The sequence below is a fragment of the Choristoneura fumiferana genome, chromosome 17 (genome assembly GCF_025370935.1).
Source record: "Choristoneura fumiferana chromosome 17, NRCan_CFum_1, whole genome shotgun sequence".
NCBI classification, from domain to species: domain Eukaryota; kingdom Metazoa; phylum Arthropoda; class Insecta; order Lepidoptera; family Tortricidae; genus Choristoneura; species Choristoneura fumiferana.
In genome coordinates this window covers 11,186,707-11,193,938 of record NC_133488.1, presented here as the reverse complement: position 1 = coordinate 11,193,938, position 7,232 = coordinate 11,186,707, and positions in this window count along the sequence as shown.

The following is a 7,232-nucleotide window of genomic DNA, read 5'->3' as shown; positions in this document are numbered from 1 at the left end:
TGTTATTTAGTAGCTACTGAAATTTGCACATCGTAATCGTATGAGAAATAAATGATTCCTGTTTTCTGTAGCACATAATAAACACATCTCGTAAAGAACAGGTTTTCTGTTTTGCTTTTAGTGTAATTAAGTCATGAACACAAAATTATGATGGAATTAAAAATCCTCTCCTAAATGTCTGACACGCATAAAATTCTTCGTAAAAGTAGCAAAATAAAACCGGAGATTGAGACAAAAAAATTGCATATTTTGCACTCTGGGATCTAGAATCGGCTATTTAAATGTGTGGGTCGTTCCCTGACTTTTGTTTATCAAATCACTGCCTTCTCCGTTAGTTAGCTATGTAAAAAAATCAAAACGTGATAAGAATTTTTAAAAGCTCAGTACCTATTTATCAGTGAGTTCCCGGCTTGACTGTCAAACAAGCAGAAACTACTTATTTCTTTGTACTCGTAATCATTTTTCAGCTTTTATAGAATATAACAATAACGATAATAAAATATGCTATTAGGGCTCCCTTCACACAAAATTCCAAGTTTCTAGGACAATTGAAAGTATGCTAAAGGTTTTGGTTCCCCGGTAATTTGTATGGAAGTACGAATACGAGTATGAGACCTGAGTATTATACATTAATTTTCAGGTTGATACCTCACGCGTTCCTGAAAAAAAAAGGTGTTGGGAGACGGACGGACAACAAAGTTATAATGGTTCCATTTTTGCCGACTGTGGTTTTGTACCCTAAAAAATTTGTTTGTTTAATACGAGTAATTGTACGTTGTACTCTTAATTGTACAACAAGGAAAAACAAAAAGGTTACAAAAAAAAGCTTAAAAAGTTATTAAAATTATTAGACAACCAATTGGAGCTCGGTGATTTGATTAACCACATTTCTTTAACTTGAAACATACAACAGTAACTTCAATATATGTTTCGTAAATCCGATTTATTTGCTCAATGAATAACAATGAGGTTTTTCGTGTAAGAAAATGTTTGTTTCTTTGAATAGAAGAATGTATCACAAAGGAAATAGTGTTAATTTCCTGTGGATTAGAAATGAATATTTTCTATGAAGACTGGTAAATTTGTTTGCTTTGATTTTGTGAATTTGAATTAGTTAGTTATTATACAACGTGTGACTTCCATAAGAGCATGGCCTCTGGGCTTTATGTCGTTTAGTGAAGTGTAATGCTAACATATCACTATCTTACGTAATGCCAGATATTTGTAGTTAGGTTTTTTTTTCTATTGTAATTTTCTTTTACAAATTCAGTTTAATTAACCTTCTACTTCTTTTTCCTGTTTAGGTATTTGCTTTATTGCGTAGGCATTAGTATATATTTGCTACGTCAAATTAAAAACTGAATCCATCGCTGTTATAATTAGGTACAATACGTTGTCCGCGTTCAATAAAATTGTATGTCTTTATAGAGGTAAAGTCTACGAATTTTGTTAATGAACTAATATATACTTGGCAATTAACGAACTATAAAGGTTTGGGTGTAGATAGTTTAGTGAAGAAAGCAGTCGCACGCAATGGCCGATAGTAATTTATTTATAAAACTTAAAAATTGTACCTACTGGTTTTCATTTCACGCAAAAATAGGGGTGTTAGTTTGACCGCTGTGTGTCTGTCTGTGGCATCGTAGCTCTTAAATAGGTGAACCGATTTGAATGCGGTTTTTTTATTTGAAAGCAGGGTTTCCAGCGATGGTTCTTAGACATGTTTTATCAAAATCGGTTCAGCCGTTTTTGAGATATTGAACTTTGAAGTGATAATGTCGGGGGTTTTCCAACTTTTTTGTTGGTAAGGTTATTACGCAGCCCTGATTGGTAGAGTAACGTATTTTAAGTTGGCTATGTCAAAAGATGCAACACTCGAAGTTAGTGTGCCTACATAAAACTAGATTGTATTATCTACTAGCCTTTTCCCGCAACTTTTGGATTGGATTATGTAATATTCATTGTAATAATTAAATGTCTGGAAATTCCTAGAAATTACATCGTCATTAAACATATTGACTGACACTGAAATGGAACACTCGCGCAAGATTTCATGTCCTTAGGCTTAGCGGCTGAGACTTCAAGATGCTTTTGTGCTTTCTGATCCCGTAATCAAAAAACAGCCTAGGTAATGATAAAGTCGCTAGATTATTATTTAGCCTATTCTGTCCTAGGTACTGCTGAGCAAAGGCCTCCCCCGATACTTTCACTACGCTACATTATAAAAAATTAAATAAAATTTGTAACTAATACAGATAGCTGTTTACTTAGTTTTAGCGTAGAATAGTGACAAACACACACCTACACTTTAATATTTTGGCTTGAAACACACAGAGAGCGGTGGCGGTGCGGTCCGGCGCGGAGCGGAGGCGGTACCGGTTGTAATATTCGAGCTAACATGAAAGAGGGCACACAGAATACCGGGAAATAAGCGTGGCACGGTATTCTGTGTGGCCTCTTTCACGATAGCTCGAATATTAGAACCAGTACCGCCTCCGCGCCGCTCCGGACCGCTCCGCCTCCGGCGTCAGTGCGTTTCTAGCTTTTATACCTAGGTAGAATTAGATGAGTCATTTAATTTGTGAAGCTAGAGCTATCGATACTTGAAAACATATTTATCTTCAGTAATTCCACCGCCAAGGTACAAAGGCCAACACAGCAGGAGCCATGTCGATGAAAGGCAATCATAATCATTACTCCCATTCTCAATGATTTCTGATCACAGTTATAAATGACCTTATTTACTAATGCTGTTATTTATGTTCGTAAATAGCAAACCGTGTTTCTCATTAAGTTAATTATTTTGTTTTCTTGTTGGTGCTCGTATTACCTACTTACGAGTACTTATTATTGGTTTGACGTGGAATGACGCAAAAGCTCTTTTGATGAATAATAAGAGCAACAAATAATTATACATGTATCTACTTGTATGTAATGTGTTTCACCTCAATGTCAGCAAGAGTACAAAAGAACTAGGTGAGTAGGTAGACTCTACTCAACATTTTGTTCACATATTCAGGTATAAAATAAAATTCAGTTTTTTTTTCCTATAATATAAGTAGGTTTAGTAGTTTAGGTTTTTAATTTGGAAAATAATACGGTTAGGTTATTTTTTGAAGTTTCCCTTCTGTTTTTAGGGTTCCGTAGGCAATGTAGGAAAAATGGAAACCTTTTGCAAGCTTTTAATCGTGTTACAATGTAGATAATATTCGTTTGTATTTGTGATTTTTAGGGTGTTTAGGTAGAGTTTTTCAAGGCGAATTTCTCTCGGAAGATTTCTTGTAACCGGATCACAGTCGAAATTTGGTACGAATATTTGTAATTTAAACGACAATGCAAGCACCATCATCAGCCCAGCCTATGTTACGTCCCACTGCTGGGCACAGGTCTCCTCTCGGTTCCAACGCGGGCCCAGTGCCGATTGAGAACTTCACACACCATTAAATTCAATAGCACAAAAGCAAAGCTCGTGGTAAAGTTCAAATGTATTTAATTTTGCACATGAATTTCGAAAACTTAGAAGTGGGAGCCGGGGTTTGACAAAACAAGCGCAGGTGATCTGACCTAAAAATCTGACTTGCACCCCCTAGGCCAGAAGCTGGGTACGCTGGGTACATGAACATTGCTTATCGAAAAAAAATGGTTTATTAAAAGAAAAAACAAATTACAAGAGGGTTTCCGTTGGTTCCACACCAGGCTAAGCCTGTCACGTGGAAACCTGATTCGGGGTACAAACAATTGATTTGATTAAATCACTAAATTTTTAACAAAAAATGGGTAGCTGTTTACTTAGTTTTAGCGTAGAAAGTGACAAACACACACTACACTTTAATATTTTGGCTTGAAACACACAGAGAGCGGTGGCGGTGCGGTCCGGCGCGGAGCGGAGGCGGTACCGGTTGTAATATTCGAGCTAACATGAAAGAGGGCACACAGAATACCGGGAAATAAGCGTGGCACGGTATTCTGTGTGGCCTCTTTCACGATAGCTCGAATATTAGAAAGTCGCAGTACCGCCTCCGCGCCGCTCCGGACCGCTCCGCCTCCGGCGTCAGTGCGTTTCTACCTTTTATTTTTAGGTAGAATTAGATGAGTCATTTAATTTGTGAAGTTAGAGCTATCGATACTTGAAAACATATTTATCTTCAGTAATTCCACCGCCAAGGTACAAAGGCCAACACAGCAGGAGCCATGTCGATGAAAGGCAATCATAATCATTACTCCCATTCTCAATGATTTCTGATCACAGTTATAAATGACCTTATTTACTAATGCTGTTATTTATGTTCGTAAATAGCAAACCGTGTTTCTCATTAAGTTAATTATTTTGTTTTCTTGTTGGTGCTCGTATTACCTACTTACGAGTACTTATTATTGGTTTGACGTGGAATGACGCAAAAGCTCTTTTGACGAATAATAAGAGCAACAAATAATTATACATGTATCTACTTGTATGTAATGTGTTTCACCTCAATGTCAGCAAGAGTACAAAAGAACTAGGTGAGTAGGTAGACTCTACTCAACATTTTGTTCACATATTCAGGTATAAAATAAAATTCAGTTTTTTTTCCTATAATATTTTTATTCTAATGTAAGTAGGTAGTTTAGGTTTTTAATTTGGAAAATAATACGGTTAAGGTTATTTTTTGAAGTTTCCCTTCTGTTTTTAGGGTTCCGTAGGCAATGTAGGAAAATTGGAAACCTTTTGCAAGCTTTTAATCGTGTTACAATGTAGATAATATTCGTTTGTATTTGTGATTGTTTAGGGTGCTTAGGTAGAGTTTTTCAAGGCGAATTTCTCTCGGAAGATTTCTTGTAACCGGATCACAGTCGAAATTTGGTACGAATATTTGTAATTTAAACGACAATGCAAGCAGCTCCATATCAATACCATCATCTCCCAGCCTATGTTACGTCCCACTGCTGGGCACAGGTCTCCTCTCGGTTCCCACGCGGGCCCAGTGCCGATTGAGAACTTCACACACCATTAAATTCAAAAGCACAAAAGCAAATCTCGTGGTAAAGTTCAAATGTACTTAATTTTGCACTTGAATTACGAAAACTTAGAGGTGGGAGCCGGGGTTTGACAAAACAAGCGCGGCTGATCTGAACTAAAAATCTGACTTGCACCCGCCTAGGCCAGAAGCTGGGTACGCTGGGTACATGAACATTGCTTATCGAAAAAAAATGGTTTATTAAAAGCAAAAAGGCTAAGCCTGTCACGTGGAAACCTGATTCGGGGTACAAACAATTGATTTGATTAAATCACTAAATTTTAACAAAAATGGGTGAAATAAAAAGTAGGCAGCTAAACGAACAAGTTGTGCGGCGAGTTCGTAGTGTGTGTATGTGTGTGTGTGTGTGTGTGTGTGTGTGTGTGTGTGTGTGGTGTGTGTGTGTGTGTGTGTGTGTGTGTCTGTGTGTGTGTGCATAGCTGTGTCTGTGCGAGTGTTTTATGACTTGGAAGATTATGTACTTAACCAAATTAAAAAAAAATTAAGCATTGACCCTAATTAAACTCTCAGTATCGCGGTAATTTAAACTACTTAACCAGTTTATGAGCATGGATTTAGCTTCGCGAGGGGAAGCCTTGGAGATGTTGCAGAATTTCAAGACCGAGTTGTAAAGGAATGGGTGAAGGAAGTCTGGAAATCTCTTTGAGAAGGAGGTTTTCACACGGGGGACAGGGACTTTAAAGATTCTTTTCCGCATTAAGACATCATAAAGTTCAGATCTAATGACACCAGAATGCATCTGAAGGATAACCAGGAAAATCATTAAGCGTCGCACACTCAGGACACCCGCTTCTTTATAAAGAGCAGTTGTAGGGAAAGTACGGGGTTTTCGGGTTCGGGGGTACGCGGTTATTTTACATTGCTTCTCCGCTATCCACCGCGCACCACAGTTACGTTTGTGCGACATATAAGCTAACATGCAGAACCCGCCCTCCTCTTGTTCCACATAAAACAATACATATTTCATCCGGACACCACACCACACAAAATGCCACCACGTTTCGATCCCGCTACGAGTTCATTATCAATGTTACGTTACACAGATGTAGTTAGTGAATAATGCCGATAGTAAGGGGCTGTTTCACCATCCATTGATTAGTGTTAACTGACGATTAAATGTGATGCCGTCTCCGTCTATTCGCACAAAACAAATAGAGACGGCATCACATTTAACCGTCAGTTAACACTAATCAATGGATGGTGAAACAGCCCCTAAGTGTAATAATACCGGATGGCCAAGTGGTTAGAGAACCTGACTACGAAGCTTAAGGTTCCGGGTTCGATCCCCGGCCTGGGCAGATATTTGTATGAATAATACGAATGTTTGTTCTCGGGTCTTGGATGTTCAATATATATTTAAGTATGTATTTATATATATAAGTATGTTTATCCGTTGTCTATAGTATCCATAGCAGGTACAAGCTTTGCTTTGCTTAGTTTGGGACTAGGTCAATTAGTGTGAAGTGCCCCATGATATTTATATTATTTAATGTTTTGCAAGATAAATATGAACTTTTCCGACAAAATACGATGGAAAAACATTATTCAATAGATTTGTGCCTTAATACGACGTAAGCTGCCGTGCACGGTTACTATCAAAAATGCATTGTTTATAAGTAAAAATATTATTTATGTAATTCATTAAAAATGCTTCTCTACCAATAATGTTTTTTTTTTCAAAAACTTATCGGTAATAGAAATGAACAAAAAGTTGGAAAACCCCCGACTTTGCCACTTCAAAGTTCAATATCTCAAAAACGGCTGAACCGATTTTGATGAAACATGTCTAAGAACCATCGCTAGAAAATCTCATTTTAATAAGTAATAAAAACCGCATTCAAATCAATCCACCCGTTTAAGAGCTACGGTGCCACAGACGGACAGACAGACAGACACACAGACAACCAGACATACAGATACACAGACACACATAGCGGTCAAACTTATAACATAACACCCCTCTTTTTGTGTGGGGGTTAAAAAAGATTTTTAACCGACTTCAAAAAGGAGGAGGTTCTATGTTCCAATGTTTGAGGTGGTCCCATTGTCACCAAGTCAAGATCTGATGATGGGATCCTAGGGAAATCGAGGGCAAACCTCAAATTTTATAGGCACACCTATGGCGATTTTGGCATTTTTAGCATTAAGATGAGCATTTACATTCAGAAAGTATCATTTGGTGACCTAGACCTGATGAAGAAGACCATTGATGACCAA